A 19,704-nucleotide genomic window follows, 5' to 3' on the forward strand; every position below is an offset into this window, starting at 1 on the left:
TGAAGGCTTCAGACACTCTCTTCAATCAGAGGTTTAATTTAGTCCTGACAACACCAAGGCAACCAACACAGAGGCTCCTCTCCCTGGGTCACTGTTAAAGACAAACATTCTTAGAAGCTGTAAGAGCTTCTGAAAGAACAGAAATTGGACTCCATGAAAATGAATGCATGTGTTATGCAACATAAAATGTTAGACATACCACTCTACTAGGTGCCATGGTTTTTAATGTTAAAACACCTGGTTTAAATATTTTGAAAAAAAAACACGTCCCCCCAAAAGCTGTTGCACAGGATGCCTGTATATAAGGGATAAGAGATTACGAGCCACCTGTACAGCAGAACAGGAGAACTTCTTAAAAGAAAAAAAAAAAACTGCTGAATTTGACCATAAGTGTTCCACCACCTGCTGTTTGTTGAAATTGCTATTAAATTAAACAGTTTGGGGCAGTTAAAACCAGAAACTTTGTTCACATCCTGTCACAATTTCCAAGTGGATGACACGGCTAATTTCAGGTACCCTGCTGTCCTCCAGATCACATAGCCTGTGCACACAATGGTGATGAGGAAAAACCTGCTGGTACATGTCCATGTACACCTCCACTAAAGAGATCACAATAACAGGACTGGGGTGATTAATGCTGACAAGCCCTTGCTTTTTATGGATGCTAATGGTACTGTGTGTATGTGTACGTGTGTGTTTGCCACCGTCACCAGACCTGAAGCCCCTGCTGTTGCAGCTGCCTGGGTCCTTAGGCACAGGCTCGTTGTTCTGCGGCTCTCCCCTCTCCATAGCAACCAGAGATGTGTGAAGTCAGGTAAACAAGTTAGACATTTTTGAGTGCGATGTTAAGATCAATGTCAGACCTACGTTTCAGCCCTCACAGGGTGGCCAGGCTCAGTTTTAGAGACGGGGTATTGTCTGGACAATAGGAGAGACACTGGAATATATCAGAGATTTTCCTCAGTGCTTCACTCCAGCTTTGCACCTCTACCTACACGTCTCCTGGTGGATTTCGGGTGTTTCTTCTGGGATTCTCTCCTGTGTTTTGCAGGACTAATAGCCTATAGCAGGCTGGCTGTTGCTGTGTGTAAACAATGCTGTTTCCACGGTAACATCTGCATTCACAATAAGCAAATAAACCAAATACCCAAGATCCCAGAAAGTTTATTTCTGCCTATCACCTCAGAAAAGGACAACACACGACTTAAAAAAACACAGAGAGGCTACTGTAGCTGGTTGTCATCCCACACGTGCCATTCTAGAAGTTCTCAGTTAAGAACATGCTCACCCATTTCAGTCTCTCAGCCATTTTTAGGGCTGGATAAATATCAATCCTCCAATTAACCACCATTCTCAGTCTAACATTTCAATATTGATTCATCACAACTGATCCTTGACACAATGCCATGCATTAAACTTATCGCATTTAACGCTGCGGCACAGCTAGCGACTGGTAAAGAGTGTGAAAGACTGGACAGTTCACCCATAGCAACCACCAGCTACCAGCTATCGCAGATTTAGGGTCTCTTAAAGTCTGAAATTAGTACAAACCTGAAGACCTTATAATAAGCTGGGGTCACACACTTAACAACTGGTCGAGAACAACTGGACATGCTGGAGAGAGAAAAACCCACAAATCCCACAAGAGTGGGAAAATCATGTTCTTGTGCCAAAAGAAATACAGCAGAGATCAGGAACTTTGACTTTGTAACGTAGCAATTTTTGTGTAAATGAAAAAAGAAGAAAAAAACCTGCTAAATCAGAGACATAAAAGCGAGGACAGGGTGGACTGTAGAGTCTACATAGGGAAATGAAGGCAAAATAACGAATCAATGCCATGTTCAGCTACACTACATAGTTCCTGTTGGGTGTGTCTCGGTTCTGACATCATCGGTCCCCGATGCCGGTCCTAAATATTAAACCCTCTTGAAATAATCATTGTGAGAACAACTGACACTGACAGGATGTTTAGAAGGCACACACTTAATGATCTCTGCCAACTGTCAGTGCCAACTAGGCTGGACTGGCACTGACCAGGACCAAGTAGGTCGGACCAGTGTGTGCCAGGCTTTAGGTAAATGTGATCACAGTTTACAGCTAAATTAAAAGACATTATGCTGTGCTAATCACTGGTTATAGTCTCTCACCAGCAACATCCTTAAATGTTAAAATAAGAATACTTTAACGGTTTGGGAAACAAATTCTGCCTGAGAGCTAAGTATAAGAATGGATAACACTCATGTTTGTAGGTTAAAGAGAGGAAGAAGCAAAGCAGCTAGCGTAGCTCTGTCCAAAGGTTACACAAATTCCATCCATCTGCACCATTTAAGCTCAGTAATTAACAGGTAAATCTTGTTTGTTTAGTAATTCATCTATTTCAGCAAGCTGCCTGGCAACATCACAATTATGTCAGGCCTTCAGGTTGTCACTCCTCCTGGCCAAGAAAAAATCTTATATGAAACACAACCTGCCTTTAGATGAGCATTTCTAAACCGATTTTCTTCCTCAGCATTCACAAAATTTTACTGCCTGCTAAAGACATCAATCAGTTTATAATTAAGTATCTAATTTAATCTCAAGATGATCAATGCAATTAGAGGAGGAAGAATGGCACAGGGCTGTTTTTCCACATCTAATCAGGATGACAGGTATTAAGACAGGGCTAAGATGGATCCTAAGATAAGGGTGAAAAGAATAAAGAAGCCTCTTCATTTTTTCATGAACAGATCTGTGTTTCCTCAGAAACTATGAGACACACTATGAAAAAGAATTGCAGATTTGTACGGGCCCAGACAGCTACATTATCTGTAAACTGGATTTACTGGTTGTGGAAGAGCTGCGTGGAGACAGTCCAACTAAAAATTATAAGGGTTTTATGTAAGTGTGTTGGATGACGGGACTTCAAATACTGATACCAGTATCAAGTCCGACACTGCCCTTGTGTATTCATACTCCCAGTCCAACACCACACCTGATGCCACGTTAACCGAATGTTGGATCCACTGTCTGAAGATTTGAAACAGTATCCCATAACATCTCGATAACTGAAATGTAGTGAAATACAGATCAGCTACACAAACTATTTAAGTCGAAAAACATAAAAAACATTTTTTCACTCTCACTGATGCCTAATTACGTCTTGAATAGGACGTGATGATGTACATGGTGTGGTTGAACTAAAGAGGGCTTTCATTATAGATTCCATGGCAGTGGGTGACAGATCAGTTGGACCCTGAAGTAACGTCACTCTGAACAAGACGACTGACAGCTGATGGTGGTACTGAACCTGAAAGGCAGTAATAACAGAAGGCTGAAAAAAGAACAGAACGAGGTTTTTTAACTGAAGTAACATTTATCATATATTTTATAAGACATAAATTTAACAGTACAATTTGTGTAACTAAAACTGTTTGGCTGCACAGAATGCATACACACAACATAACTGTAAAATTCTAATTTTATGTCTAATACTCTGAACTCTAGCATTTCTGTCATGCAACCAAAAATGACCTCTTACGGCAACATTTGAGTGTCAGGCAGCTATTTCGTGGTGGTTCTGAAAAGTAAGCAGCAGTCAGCCTCTTGTGCATGGACTCGTTCTTTTACACTCATCCCTCTGATCAGTGGGTAACCTTGGATACAAACTTCAAACCCACATGTGCTTTGGCTATTTTGAGGTAACACTAATGCAAATTAGCTTGTGTCCTAATTGTGACGGCATAGTGAACATCCCAGACTCAGCAGTGTAACTCATGTGCTCCATGGACTGAAATCTGAAAAATGAAGAACTGTCCCATAAGAAGTACTCTCAGACAGAGTCACTGAGAGTAAGACATGTAAGGGAAACATTCTGACCTTGGCTAAGGACGGTTGAAACAAGAGTGTGATAGTTGCCTCTGAAATGTGGTGGAGAAGGAGCAGACATAGAACATAGTGGTAAAATAATCTGCCTGAAAGTGCAGATTGTTGTTCTCACTTAATTTATTCTATTGATTCTGATCAGTATTTGCAATTATCAAGTATAATAAAATATTTTGTTAATGTCTGTTAACTTTTCCTACATAACATGAGTAAGCATAAAGTTGTGCAGCTGTGCATCAACATTTATATAAAGTTGACATAATATATTGCAAATTGCCTATTTAGAATACAGAAAGTTTCACCTCAGTAAACACAAATTAGCAAACAGTTTAAAACGTCACACACAGCTTATGTTGTGTGTCCATCAGCTCTGATCAGGGTCACATTAATCTCCTGAAGCCTGTCTACATGTGATCATTAGAAGCCATATATTTAAGATTAAAAAGATTTATTTTTCCTTTCCTTATTTGTAAATTATTCAGCTATAAAGATGCATTCAAGAGGAGTTTTAAAAAAGTTTCTCTAAATGTTCTAAATGGACGTAACTTTGTACAGCAAATTGAAGAAAGCAAGAGTCAACTCTGTTCAAGATCTCCTCTTTTTCAGGATATACATATGATCATGTCTCATTTTAGAGTTTGTATGGTAATTGTTGATACCATTAATTAAAAAATTTATAAAAAAAAAAAAAAGATACAAGTAGCTCAAGTATGTCATTGATCAATTAGTTGATTTTGCAGATGCAGAATGCAGATCAAACTACATATTTTAATTACAGTTTCACTAAAGCCCCTGTTCTGGCTTTGCCCCATCAAAAGAAGAAAGTAATGTTTTAGTCGGAGCTGTAGTTGAAAAAGTTGAGGGTCAAAAATAATAAATCTTGCCCAAAAAAAGCAGAAGCAGCCCTGCAAGTACTGTAAAAACAAAAATGTCTGTTAGCTCCGACTCCGTTTTCACTGCTATAAAATTACTTTTCAAATATTTTAGTTCTGCATCTACAAGCACAAGCGCTGTGGTTCTGTTGTTGCACCTGAGTTTCACTTAAGTGGGAAGCTCTCAAAATGCTTCATTGGCTTTTAAAAGCTCTTCCTTGTCCATAACAAATGCCTCGTGTGTTTGCCTCTCTAACAGCAATTACACAAAGCCAGTTCTGAATTGTCAATATTTTAAACATTTAACATAATTTACCTTTATATAGTATCCCTGTAAACATAAAGGGACGATGCTTAACAAGTTGTACATTGGATCATTGTATTGACCTGATCACACTGTAGAGGCTGTAGATGAAGCAGTGTCAGACTAATCACTGTTCCCATGTTCACTGGCTGTGAATCATATCAATCAGTGTTGCTAGGTTTCTGCTCCATTATTGAAATGGGCATTCTGGGAGAATTACAGGAAGACGGGGATATCCAGTCTTCATATCCTTCACATAAAAACACCTCTATTACAAGAGCCTGAAAACTAAGAGCCACTGAAAATAAAGTTAAGAGTTTAAAATTGCAGCACAGTTGTCCTGCCCTTCCTGCAGCAGCAGGAGCAATGGTCGGAACACTCCCAGTGCCTCTGGAATCTTTGGATGACACTGGAAACAGGTCAATGAGTCTAAAAATGGACGTCGGCCCTCCACTACTTATTGTCTCCCGCCCGTCAACCCCCACCCCCACCCCGCCCCCCCAACAAACACACACAGCTGTTTCACACGAGGAATATGACAGCTGGTTGTGGGGAACGTGCACGTTACCGAGGTCATAGCGGTGAGGAACCACAATGGACTCTGGGAAATCCCAGGGCGGGAGGCTCTAAAAGCTATAAGGTTAAAAGATGTCAACTGATAAAATATTATTAATAACTTTTCCTTTTCAGTTTCTCTTTTTGTTTCTTGGTCCCCAAGAAATAATTGTAAGATGAAATTAATATTAAAAGATGCATATTTCACTTTTAATTTTTAAAACACCTTCTCATCAGTCTTAACTAGAAACAGTTACTAAAAGAACAACTGCACTTGCATTTTGTAGCTGTTCTGAAGCCTTTGATCATATCAAACAATCCGGCCAAACCTCTTTCTGAGGATGAAGATAACGTAAAATGATCAACAGACAAACAGCAACTTAATAGACCCTATAGTGCAGTAGTTTATTGTTACCACTAGTTAACAACAAGACATGTTTAAGATTAGTGAGCTTTCATTGTAAGCAGATTATTAAGTCTATAAAATGGCCGATCCACTGCAGTGTTTGGCTTTAGTGAATAACACATTTGCTGGCAGATAATGTTCTATCATTGCACAAATCTATTAACTGACTAATTGTTTCCTAGACTAAACTGCATGTGCTTATTATTGGGAGTTGCAACTAATGCTCAAGTCTTTAATAAATGATGACACTTAACAGAAAATAAACACCAATTACAATTGTTAGAACAAAAGATGAGGTCCTTGTTTTGCCCAAGCAATAGTCTGAAGGACATGTCAGTAAGCTATATGCAAACCAAAAAAAGCATCAATATGATGGATATTTAGTTTCTTAATAGACATAATTAATTTTAAAAAAAATGTAATCCTCAAAAAGTTTTCTTCCTTATGCCAAAATGTAATTTACCAGTCCACTGACCTGGATTGGCTCTGGCGTGAGTTTTGTTTCAGTGTTTCAGTTTGGTCACTCTCACCTTCCCAGAGCCATTTTAAGGCCTTGAATATTTCCAAGCTGCACAGCTGTGATCTAAATATACAGAGGGACTTCCTAACTTCACGAAAAAGATCTTCCAGCAAATTTCCTGTAATGGTGTCCCACAGTGACTTCAGAAAAACACACGGTAAACACAGCGGCAACCTGCAGACTGCTGAGGTCAACTGGGTCACACGTTGAGTATTTTAAATTACTCATTAAGTCACAAGCTTCACTTATAAACTGCCTTGCAGCAGCGTGCAGATATCTCATAAAGGCTCCGTACACCTGTCAGACTAATATTCCTGCTCCCACAGCTGACGGACAACAGCTTCTCCACACTGCTGCACACTCACACACATTGGTCTTACTATAGCTGAGAACACTTACTGACATAATGCGTTTCCCTTTGCCCTCTAACCTAACCCAAAACCTAAACCCTAAAGCCAACTTACCCTTAAACAAACCTCTAAAGTTGTGAATACCAGCCACAATGTGCTCTCTCACACACACACATGCATACACACTGGATTTGGCCAGTACATATGCTGATTTGACATACGAGTGTGTTGTGGCATTGGCATAAGAATGTGCATCTCAATGTGTCTGTCAACAGCAGTAATACATCTGTACTGCTGTTGCATAACATAGACCTCAGCTGATCTCAGAGTGCAGGGCCTGAAATTCTTTTTCCCAAATGGGGGCAATTCACCTATTAAATGCTTCACACAGGGGCAATGTATACATTTCTATGGAGGACCGCAGGTGAACTGCAGGTTTTACCTGGTCCTATTTTACCTCAAATTGCATTTCATCCTTATCCTGAAAAGACATTTTTCTCCTCTTTGTAAATAATAAAGGTTCAGTCCACTCTGATTTTCTATCAGAGTTACAAAGTGCTGCCTCTTATCTCAGACAGTCTTTGACTTCTATACAGCAGTGGTGTGTTGAAGCCTGTTTTCCCACTGACCAGCAGAGAGCACATAGGCTCACAGCAGCATCTCCCCTTTTGGCCCATCACTAGTTCAAGTCAAGGAATTACCTTTAGTTAAAGTTATGTTCAACAGTGACAATTAGTGTGAAAAAGCTGTAATAAGAGCCACAACATAACATCTGCTTGCACATTAACAGAACAATTAACACAGATGCAGCTAAAGTACATTGTCTAATTATCTTTGCATAAGAAAAAGTTGACACCTCTTCTACATATTTTATTCGTAAGGCATTGATGTAACGTTAGGCATAAATACTTTGTCCAAAGAAAACGTATTCTTGTCCTGTCTGAGGATCCTGAGGAGTAACATTTAGTACATTGCCATTACTGGGTTTCGATAATTTTTTATGAGTGGCTTCTACTTCATTAAATACAGATTAGCATTGCTTTAATGTTCATATTACTGAAGCCTGAGAGACAGTAACAGCAGAGGGAGAAGATGCCTTGTAGAGGAGGGACATTTACAATAATCCCTTGCATATTAACAATTTTTAAAAAATTATTATTGTAATTAGTATTATGACATGTTACAATTATTGCTGTAACATATCGAATGAGGTGGATTTGCGCTAGTTCTTTGCAGGACGGCTGATTACCAGATTACTTTTTAAAGTAGAGAGTGTATGCATTAATAATAATATAATAATAATAATATATCTTGGTGTTTACAGGGGGACAGATGAAACCTTGGTAGAGTTCTGCGTTCCGTGCACAGGGTCTGTTTTCCTGACAGATTGAGATGAACTGTGTGAAAGCAGCACACTGTGTCACTCTGGGGACAACCCTGAGAGGTGTCATTGGGCAGCTTGTGACGCTTTCTCCGGGACTTGGGAACAATAGGCGGAACCAGCTGCTGTGGGAGTCGGTGTGAGAGTTTACAGGCAGCCGGCCTTCATCAGCTCCCCCTCAGAGCTGTGTGTGTTCGACAGTTTAGTTTGGCTTTTATGCAATCAGAACACTACAGAAACATTTAGAGTATACAGAAAAAAATAAACATTAAAGAAAATATTCTAGGTCTATCTCTAGATTGGGGTGAACTATAAAATAAGTGGTAGATATTTTGAACTATGTTCATTTAGGAGGTTTTCCTCCATTTAATTTGTGGCCAACACGACAAAACGTCACATAATTTTAGTTCGCATCAGCTGAGGAATAATAAGTCAAACTGCAGTAATTAGTGAAGTTCATGAACAATGAATTCCACATCACTTGGTTACATCAGATATGGCACCAGGACAGTGAGCTGTTGCAGAGTAATACGGGGCAAGCAGAAAATGTCAAAAAAACCAACTATAATTCCATTATTCAATTAGAAAGCAATGAAGAAATGGGAAAAATAAATTCAGAATTTTACATAATGTTAAAATAAGTAGATTTGTAAAAATTGCTCCATGTTTGATGTTTATTTCCATTGGTTTAAGATGGTGTTGTGTGGCATGGTGTGAATGGTTTCCATGATGACCAGGTACAAATGCCTGGTCATCACATCATAAAAATGTGGCCTTATTTTTATTATCAGTAATTTTAGCTGGACTGTTCTCTTCAATATTGCAAGGGCTTGTCTTGACTGCTAAAAATGTACATTGTGCATGACTTCTACTTTCACAATGACAGAACTATAACTCTAAAAGGAGTCATCGTTGACGGTAATACTGGACAGCAGCTCTTCCTCTATCATATTGTTCACATAGAACTTACAGTAAACTCTTTTAAAACTCATTTCCTACTCAGTCTTATGAAGCCAAATCAAACATGATTGCAAAGGAAGAAAAGAAAGCTCTACATGTCTCTGCAGCATTCAAAAAACTGGACATCTCTTTAGGGGACAGGCCAACCGAGCACTGTTAACTCCCCTGATTCATAGCTTGTCCTCCTGACCTCAGTTTCTGTGTGTTTGTGTACAGTTTATGGACGGGCAGCTGTCTCCCTTGTCATGACACGTTAAATATTGTGTTTCAGCATCCTGTCAGTGTCAATTCAAAAATAGTTCCTTTGAAACGGTCCAGTCTTCACCTACAAGTAAAGAGCACGTGCCAGAGATAACCCTGCTTGGATTACCCTGGTGTAGGTTTCCATAGTACCCATTATAAGACTAATGCCTGCTAAGAATCTCTGATGGGAATAATAGAATATTTGCACATCCTGTTGCACCGTTTCCACCACTTTAAAAGACACGTGGAGACTGAATTAGCAAAGCCAAAATGGTCTCACGTTTTTTCCACTTCTAACTCCATCATTGGTCTGATAATAAAGGTGGGTTAGGTGTGTCAATAGGGGGTAAAGGACTGTAAAGGAGTGATTATGACCACAAGTTTAGGCTGCAAACTGTATTAAAATAAAGGATGCAGAGTCACTGTGTGAGTAAAAGCAGGACAATCAGTAGACAGGGAATTACCAGCAGAGAGAAACTAACATTTATTTTCAGCCCAACCACCTTGGTGCTGGTCCTGATAAAATGCCTATTTGAAAGAAATCTCAGAAAACAGTACCAAAAAAAATAAAAATGCCCATCACATGAACAACTTACAGCTCAAAAAATAAAGCATAAAATGCACACACCTGAATCTGTATCTTTATCTGGCAACTCTAACCAGCAGCTGCCTGATGATGTTCAGTCAGTTATTCTTTCATTGAAAGAATATCAATATTGAACCTCACACACACTACATTTATAAATACATAGATTTTCAAATATACAGAATAATAAGTTGGTCTAATTAAACTTATACAGCTGTTCTTTAAATGTGATATTTAATTATATTTTAAGTCAGTAATGACTGTTAAATACAACTGTACCTTTTTTGTATACATTTACATGGAGCTTTAGATCCCCAACAATCCAGGTTTTAATCAGACCACTCAATCTCTTCATCCATCTAATGACAAAGACTTCTTTAGTGCTCCACTATTATATCCAATTATTTGGAGGCTTTCATTTAAACACTGACTACTGATATCGTGGTAAAACCCGGCGGTCTTAATGCTGGATCAAGCCCATCAATCAAGATCAAACCATCCCTCCTCACTGCTATTTGCAGGGACAGAAATAAGGACAGCAAGACAGATGCACTGACCCCAGCAGACGCAGAACCATTATGGTTTCCAAGCAGATATTCACTAAACCTAAATTTAACCCCTATGCTTCTATTTTCTCTTTAACAAGGGGAAACAATCAAGAAACATGATCAGCCCGGGGTTTTTCAGATGGAAAAAACGTGACAATCAAAGTAGGAGAGGGAGAAAAAAGCCTGTCTTTATCCAGTCAGCAACTTCACTTTGATGTGTCAATTCTACCCCAAGCCACAGCCAACTGTGTTGTGTCGTGTTGAATTACATACAGTGGAAAGAAAGAAGGGCAACGGACAAATGATAAACTAGAACCACAATGGGAGAAACGGTGTAAATCTGCCAACATCTCTACTGCTCTGGTTTCCATTCAAAACATTCCCAATCCCCTCATCTCCGGTTTTGTTTTATTTTATCTCCTCTCTGTGTCTAAATGCTTAAAAAAAAAAAATACAGCTCAAAATAATGACCTCATAAAAGTGTTTCCTTAAGACGATTCATCAGCACATTAACCTGATTGGCTGCCGTTTTCTAATTTAATAGTCTGTGTGTATTTATAGATGGTTGTGGTGCTTTGTTCATGTAGTTAGTAAAAAAGTGGGAAAAATTTTGTTCTTTAACATTTAAAATGCTCATCACAAGATAATGGTTTATGTTCTTTCCACAGCATTACGAGCAGCCCTGGTTCCAGGCGACCTTATACAGATTTCTACATATGTGAAAGTCTGTGTGTTTATGAGTTTGATTACACAAAACGTAATAATGCTTTTTGAAACTGACCTCCAGTAATTATACAGAAGGTATAAAGGAGTTTGGAAACTGTATGTCTATCACACCAGTAGCGAGCTTAATACCTAGCTTCAGTGGCAGCTACACACTTTACAGTTAAGTAATGTAAATTGATGCTAGTGGCCAGATAAATAACACACAAAGATAATTCAACTAGTCTGTGTTCAGCCTATGGACATGCAATCGCTTGCTAGCCAGCTACTGTGAGTCCTGTGATGATCGTCCACTTTCAGCAGCTTATGCCAACCATAAACCCAGCGATAGATATCAAACATCACACCCAGTCCATGTACTGCAAAGGACCTCGTTAGCAGAAACTGACAGAGATCAAAAATACACATAATAATAATAATAATAATAATAATAATAATAATAATATAAATTACATTTCATTATATAAACAAACGTGTATATAAGATCTTATATACTGACTTTCTGTATATACTGTACAAGGGTAGATTCTCTACCTTGAGATACAGAAATGTAGAACTGTGTTTAATTTAGTTAAGTGATGTTACATACTGTTTCTGCCAGGAAGCAGTGACATTTTTCAACTGTATAATGTTATTTAATATGACTAAGCAATTTCTTCACAAGCTGGACCCTCTTTGGTTTGTATTGTGAATGAACGCTATAAGGCAAATGCATAAACAGATTTCTACCATATTTCACTGACTGACCGTGGCCGAAAACATGGAACGTATCAAAAGAAGTGAAGACTGTGCCCTAGTAAATATAGATGTAAACAATTCAAAATCCTTTTTTTTTGCAGATGTTTTATGAGCAAAGCAATATACTCAATACATTTTATCAGAGCTCAGAAACAATCCTCTGAGCCACATGGGGCCAGAAAAATCAAGCTCTGAACAGTCCACTGAGGCAAGATCACCTTTTAAGATGATATAACGAGCAGCTCAGCTCTGTTTTTGGTCTCTACAAACTCCTGAGGGAAATATCAGGCTCTGTAGCTTATAAATGCTCCACTATGTTTCCCAGCTTATCTCTAACTGCGGTTCCCTGTGGAACTGAGGTTCCATAAGAAAATTTAAAATAACTGTACCTCAAAAACCCAGAATCGATCAGACAATGTTTTAAAGGCCAGTAACTTCCTAAACAGTTTTCTCATAATGAAAATCTTTCAAAGACATTATAGTGTATTTCCTTTTTTAAACATTCTACATAAAAATCGGCAAATTAAAAAAAAATATACTCTTTTACATTATTAAGGCGCAAGAAATACAAAATCCCTGCTATTTGGTTTACCTCTCCATAAACAGCTCACACTATGCATCACCAACATTAACACCACCTGGTGGTTTTAATGCGGTGGAGGAGGATTAGCAAGGAAATTATTTAATGCTGACTATGATGGACAGGTCTCACAACATACTGTGCATCAGAACATGTCAGCCTGTGCTGACCCCTGTCTACAACACAATTAAAATCAATGTAAGTGTTTATGCATCTGTGTATTTTACATTATGTTGAGGTTTAAATTTGGTCAGAAAAACCTCAACACAGCAGCAGCTCATTCAGTGCATCTTCCTCATAGTTAATTCCAGCATGTAGAAGATGTTATTGTAGAGCTTCCTGGTGATAACATAGCACAGAGACCCTGTAGAGACTGATTTGACAATGGACTTAATCCTCAGTTCCTAAAGTAGTGTCCCTGAACTGGAATGAACTCAGGACAGCTGCTTTGAGAGCTGATGAATCTGGCCTCTTTCTTTGCGTGTCGGTTCAGCAGACAGTATCAGGTTGGTCCCACTCACTGGTCACTAAATCATGTCAGTGAAGGTCAAAACTGTACTGATACACCGTATTAAAAGAGCATTAACATATCTGTGATATTTTAATACAGTACAGACAGCCAGTTTGTGTGGCACGGATTTACCACTACAGTTTCTGTAGTGATAATATTTCACCTCTAGGCTTGAATTTCATCAGTCATCATAAGAGATGTGCCAGGATAAAGGCTCCATGCTTCCACTACTGAAGCCAAAACTGTCATGGTGAACAGTATTATAGCAATATTAATCCAACTGTCATTCATATGGTAAAATTATTTCATGCCGCAAACTGATAAGTGAACCATATATTATAATTTTGTTGCAAAAAACCAAATGCTTTTAAACATCACATCTTGAACCTTAAACATAAGTGGCTGATTAAAGTTTATGAATTTGCAATAGAAGCTTTTTGTTTCATTGTCGTTCTCATTGAATGCATATATGTTACAATCAAATTCATTCTGTTCATTAAAACCATGCCCCCGGGGGAGCAGCAGGCAGCTACAGGTGGTGCACTCAGTGTCTTCCTCAAGGACACATGGTGCGTGGGCTGGGATTTGATCTGGGAGACTTCCACATCCCAGCTTGATGCTCACCCATTGAGCCATCAGGCCACAGTAATTTCAATGCTGCATATTGTCTGTCTTTGTCTGACTATACACATCCATTCATATATGTTCAGATTTCTTTGGATTTAGAATGACTTGGCCTGGGCCTATTGCCCAGTTCCAATTGGGATCCACTGAGGCCGGCGGTCTGACCCACTGCATTACTAACAAATACTGTGAGGAAAAAAGTAACATGCAGTCGTGCAGCACATGATTCCTGTCCCCTTAGACAGTCAGTACTGGAGCTTAACTAACCGATTATGAAAGAAGGAGCCCTGTATGAAAGTGTGCAGTTTCGCCATTTCTAACTCACTACGGGAGAGATGGAACAAGAAAAAACTTTGTGCATGCAATTAAACATGCACTAATGTAAAATTGAGAAATGTACAAAAACACTGATTTAACCAATCAAATACAGCTTTTCTACATTGTCATTATTGTAACATAGAAAAAGTATTTATAGGCACTACGAAGATTTTTTTAATTAACTTTCAAACTTCTACTGAACACTGAGCATATGAGAAATAAAGTGTAAGGACAACGCAGACTGTAGACCCATTAATTTCTCTGACATGAGGAAAGGTGCAGCAGACACCTATGGACCAACAATACTGTGCTTTTATACAGACAATGCATCATCATCTTTATCCACTTGAGTAATATTGAAATTCACAGAAGGTACCAGGTCCATGTGCATCACGGCTGGGTTTGCATTTTCAAAAGTAGCTGTCACGTAGCCACAGATATTTTTCTACTTCTTTGCTACACAAAATGAGAATGAGTCTAGTTCTTGTCAAAACAGCCATGTTCAGTTTTAGCATAAATCCAATGGGTAAATAATTAAATGAGCCAATAATCTAAAGATGATCCAAGTTGGACAAGCAAATCCGCAGGAACCCTTCATATTTGGCTAACAACAGTCAATATTAAATATTCCTTATATAGATTTTTTACATATGTATATTTTGAGTTAAATATTCTCAAATGTGAATATTCGTTTTGAGATTTAATGTTTTAAGTAAAATGGGTCCAACAGCAGCCAAACTAAGCTCAGTCACACACTAATGTTACAGCGGAGGATTAGCCACGAGCAACAAACTCAAAAAGGCCTCGTAGCTTGTTGGCGCTAATCACAGGAACTAAAAGACACAAAAGGACCAAAATACACGAAAACAGCAAAGTCAAACACAGCAGCAAAATCTCACCTTGCTGGCGTGAAGCAGTGACTCCCATGTCGCCTGGAACGAGTTGTAGCCGTCCATGCTAACTTAGCCACTTAGCCAGCGCACACAGGTAAACGTCCACGTCCAGGTGGTTGGCTGAAATGACCAGTCGCAGGTAAAGGCTCACTTCCATCAGACAGAGTGGTTGAACTGCACCGCAGCCGCACCGGGAGCTCCACGCATCGTTAATTCCCTCTGGGAAATCATCCCGGAGCAAAATGTGACTTGGCACTTTTCAAACTAGCTTGTTTTCCCGAAATGCTGCGTCAGAAGCGGCTCAGCTAACGAAGGCGAACAAGCGGGACACGAACGCTTTAAATAACCCGCCTGATTCCACAGGGTGCGTTGGATTTACATCACGGGGAGGACTTGCGGGAGGTGTCAACGAGTTTGGCTGATTACAGTACAGTTACTCGACTATTGTACTGTACTTAATGTGGACGTTTTTATAATTCTCAGAGACATTTTGTACTTTTTACTTATTTACACAATACTTTATATAGATAGTAGTTTTTGGGACCTCATTATACATAATACAAAACACAATAATAATTTACGCATCCATTGGGCCGAAATTCATAACCTACCCAGTAGAAATTGAAATATTACCATTATAACATTAAAGTGACTAACACATGTATGAATTTTGACACCTTTGTCATTTATTATTATTCAGTAATTTCAATTCCATTGACATAAAATGGGCCATATCTTTTAATAATTTGAAAGATTGAAAATATTACAGATAGCAAAGGTCAGATTCCTCAAATTGTAATTAGGACACTAAGCTACTACAGTAAATGTATTCAGTTACATTCCATCACTTGTATTCGCTGGCAGGTTCCACTTCATTTATGGGGCATAGGCTTACAATTAATGTTAATTATTATTATTATTTTCTCAAATAATGGGTTAATCGTTTACTCTACATAAGCCTATAAATGTTTCTCAGCATCCAAGGTGACATTGAAAGAGCTTGTTTTGTTTAAACATTGGTCCACAATAATAATAATTTAAAAAAAAAACTGTTTACAAGCAACAATTACAGGGAACATGAGTAAATGACATTTGGGAAACAGTGACCGGGAAACTTTATTACTGCTCACAACATTTTTGAAATGCCAAACTGAAGTGCTAAGATAAGCCCTGATTTTCTCTCCTAAAATAACATTTCCTGGCTTCACTCTCCCAGATGGCCACAACAAACACCTGAAATAAGGTGACACATTCTAAAGTTGCATACAGCCATGTGCTTCACTGCTTTAATCAGGCCTGTAGCATCTATCTCTTTCCCTCATAGGTCTAGTCTGCAGTGAGGAGAGTGCAGCATATCTGCAGAATCTCAAGCTTTCCCTTCCCAGTGACTTCAGGCTCTGGGATCATAATTTCAGACTCACACATGCAAATGTACTGTAAGTAAAGAACGCACACGAGTTACCCTCTGCAAACCTGAAAATGGTCAGTACAGTATTATATTCTTAATGCAGGATAAAATGATACAGAAATGACATGGATGATCTAAAATTCCTGCCCCGCATGTAAATTCAGATTTCAGGAGCCTGTCCATGGGCTGCTCTTGCGCAAAGAGGTGTTGGAGATCATTTTTGACAATCTGAATCACAACTTAAACCTACTGTATAAAGTTTTTTTCTTCAGGAGTTTGAACATGTGTTCTGACCTGTGTCATTATCTGAATTCTCAAGTCCTTAGAAACCAGTAGGAAGAAAATGCAAGTGCTGGTGGACTCATGTTGCCCCCACTGCCATTTTAGACAGCTGCAGCATCCAGCAACACACTGACTGCACGTAAACAAGTGATTGATGACAGTGACAGCGGGAATAGCACCGGGTGAACCTGGTATGTGTTGTGTGTGTCCTCCTCTGTCTTTTAGAACTGACGAGGCCGGTTGTGCCAGAGGTGAAAGTGCCACAAGATGGCTGATAACAGCTGAAACTGTTACTGACAGATGCCCAAACACAAGCCAGATGAATTGTTGTATGGGAGGTGGTCTTTGGCAGGGGTGAGGCACGTGTCTGACACTGGGCTACATCACATAGGCACAACTTGGGCAGCAGCTTTTCTTTGTTTTGGGCAGCAGTTTTTCCCAGCTTCCATGATTTCCAAAGAGAATTTCAGATATTAACTCATTAGACCACAGGGATGTTTCTGGATCAGAATTGTTTTTCAGCACTTTTATGCTGAGAAACACAATGCTGAAGGAGCTGAGTGATGAACCTCACTTCATCCATCCTTCTGAAACATTCAGCTTTTCTGTGATGCTCTTTTTCTATCCAATCATGATACTGAGCTGTTGCCAGTTATCTATATATAATAGGGTATCTATTTGTGCTGTTTTGTAAAGTCTTGCCACATATTCTTAGATAGAATTTATTGTTCTCTGACTCATTATTTTGCCTGCTGGTGACTATCGTTGAAATTCTATGCTGTGATGTAGTATGTTTCCAGTGAATGTGACTGTTATTTCTTGCCCTGATAGTGTAGACACAGGAGAACAAAAAAAAAAAAGCAGCTTGTCAGATGTTTGTCTTTTCTTACTCACTAAAAGCATCTGGTCATTTCCTTTTTGCACAGAATAGTGTGTTGTGTGATTTTTGGCTAACAACAAGAACAAAAGAACAAAGCGCTCACTGATTTTGGTCTATGGTCACTTATTATTCATCTCTTTGTCTGGAATGTCCGTGGGGTTGTGAATCCCCCTTATTATCTGTTGTCTCTAATGAATTGTCCAAATAGCAGAATTTCCTTCCCGCTCCATGTCCGTGTTTATTAGTTTGCGCTTTGTTTGTTACATTATGCATTAAATAAGTCTAATTCTGTATTTGACTTTTTATTAATGCATTGCTTATGAAGTTTATGTAAAGCAAAAAGAACTGCTCGTGTTTGAAAGGTGCTACACAAACAGAGTTGTGATATTCCCCCCAATCATGTGGCCACTTAAGCACTGACCTTAGAAGTTACTGCGATGTCTTCTCCTCCTAAATGTAATCATCTAAACCCTGATAAACAGAAGGCCCTAATCCAAAACCCATCAGCCTGATCTGATTCAGAGAGGTGTATTTCTTCAGTTCGCTCTTATTATCTCAATTCTGATGAGCCTCATCAGATCACTGTCAGGTCCAGGTAATGCACAACCTGTTGGGGATAAGTGCAGGGCTTAGAGCCAGGAACAGGCTTTGTCAATCCTGCTGCCCTGTTGCATCACAGATTGGGTTTCAATAATTTCATAATGTGCAGTAATCTGATGTTCCCTTGAGTTCAATAAGCTGTCCATGCTGCATGTCAGGAGGGGCCCCGTCGGGTGCATGTGTTCAGGAATGTGCCGGCTAAAATGAAAAACATAAATTTTCCGTTGTGGAGTTTGTGGACCTCTATAGGAGCTCACTGTATAGACGCAGAGGCAGATTTCTCACGAGTGACTGTGTTTTTCTGAGGGCAATGTATAGTTTCCACCTGTTTTCATTCGCGTGCAGCTTTCACACAACAGGAGGTTTAGGTTCTCAGTTTCCCTTCATGCCTGCTACACTCGCATTGCCACACTCTCTGCTTGTTTTGTGGTGTTGGAGACAGGAGCAGGAAGCACTTGTTGTGCACAGGATACCTCTAAATGCACAGCTCCCACTCAGCTAACAACTTTAACACTTCTTTTTCCTCCACTTGGCTATGCACACAAACGGGACGTGTCCACTTCCTCTTTAGTAGTCACTTCCTCTTTGGTCAGTAGACATGATGTTCACTCTGAGTGTGTTTGGTCAGATGAGTCAGATGAGTTTTTAATTAGGCTTTTTACAGTTGTACATTTTAGACACAGCACAAAATGCTGCACACAGATGCATCAACAAGACTCCCCAGTTACCAGACTGCAAATGCATGGACTGGTTTGTCGGCATCGCTTTAAGACAGGATGCTCCTAATTTTGGCTTGAAGCTTGATTTACATTAAGGTGGTTCCAGAGAAAGATATAGTTGAGTGTCATTAGCTATTGGTGACTCTAAAAGTGAATGTGAGTGTAAATGTTTGTCTCTCTGTGTTGGCCCTGAGACAGACTGGAGATCTGTCCATGGTGGACCCCACCCCTTGCTGGGGTCCATTCCAGGCCCCTGTGACCCTGAACAGGATAAGAGTTTGGTTTACTTCAAGGGTTTGGATGACATTTGCTCTAATTTTGAGATGTATACATTTAAATTGCTTGTTGATTCATTTGTTTAAGTATTGGTGCAGATTTTATCTGTTTTTTAACAGGATGTTGTTCCAATCTGAACGTTATAGGTTGTAAAATGTAACAATACATAAAATGACTTAATGCGTCTTTGTGACAAGTTTCCAGAAGCTCAATGAGCTCCAGTAGTTTTATGAGCCTCTTTTTCTTCTTCTTTTCCTCCACATGCACAAAAATAAAACCGAACAGAATGGGGGCTGATATCTGCATCAGGAAGCCTGTGGGCTACTGTATGTCATTTCAAATGTTGTGGGGGGTTTTTTCTACTGTACAAAATTTCCTCTGTTTCAAAACTTCCCAAAAGGCAGCAGTAGTACTACACCAGACGGTGACATAAATCTCGTGGTCGTGGTCAGCAGTGTTATTTTAAGAAGGCGGATCACGTGCTTCTCTTATCACGTATTTTGTCCAGAGAAACAGGCTTCAATGAGCTCTCATTCCCACAGCCACGATTTGAATAAAAAAGATGA

Source organism: Channa argus, chromosome 20 (genome assembly GCF_033026475.1).
Source record: "Channa argus isolate prfri chromosome 20, Channa argus male v1.0, whole genome shotgun sequence".
Taxonomy (NCBI): Eukaryota; Metazoa; Chordata; class Actinopteri; order Anabantiformes; family Channidae; genus Channa; species Channa argus.